Source organism: Penaeus monodon, chromosome 23 (genome assembly GCF_015228065.2).
Source record: "Penaeus monodon isolate SGIC_2016 chromosome 23, NSTDA_Pmon_1, whole genome shotgun sequence".
NCBI classification, from domain to species: Eukaryota; Metazoa; Arthropoda; class Malacostraca; order Decapoda; family Penaeidae; genus Penaeus; species Penaeus monodon.
Window position 1 is genome coordinate 14,852,419 of NC_051408.1, and position 364 is coordinate 14,852,782.

Genomic DNA, 364 nt, shown 5'->3' on the forward strand with positions numbered 1-364 from the left:
AATTCCACTTCTCTCCCGAGAGGAATTTCTTCGATTTACTGACCGAGAAAGAGTTAATTAATTGATGGAAATTTAATTTCTTTAATTGTAATTATAAAATTGTTATCAATTCCATTTATTAAGGAGAATTTGCAAAAAAAAAAAATTATATCTTACACAATGTCTTATAAAAAAAAACACAGATACAAGTCATTTACAAATTACATTGTAATAGACTAATATGTAAGCATAAAAGTATAATAAATATATCGTTGTTGTAAAAAGATATATAAGATATCGAATAAAAATAGAAAGATATAGAAATCTATAGTCTTAAAAGTATGTGGTAGATTAGCATTTCCTTTTAATGGCAGATAAAATTATA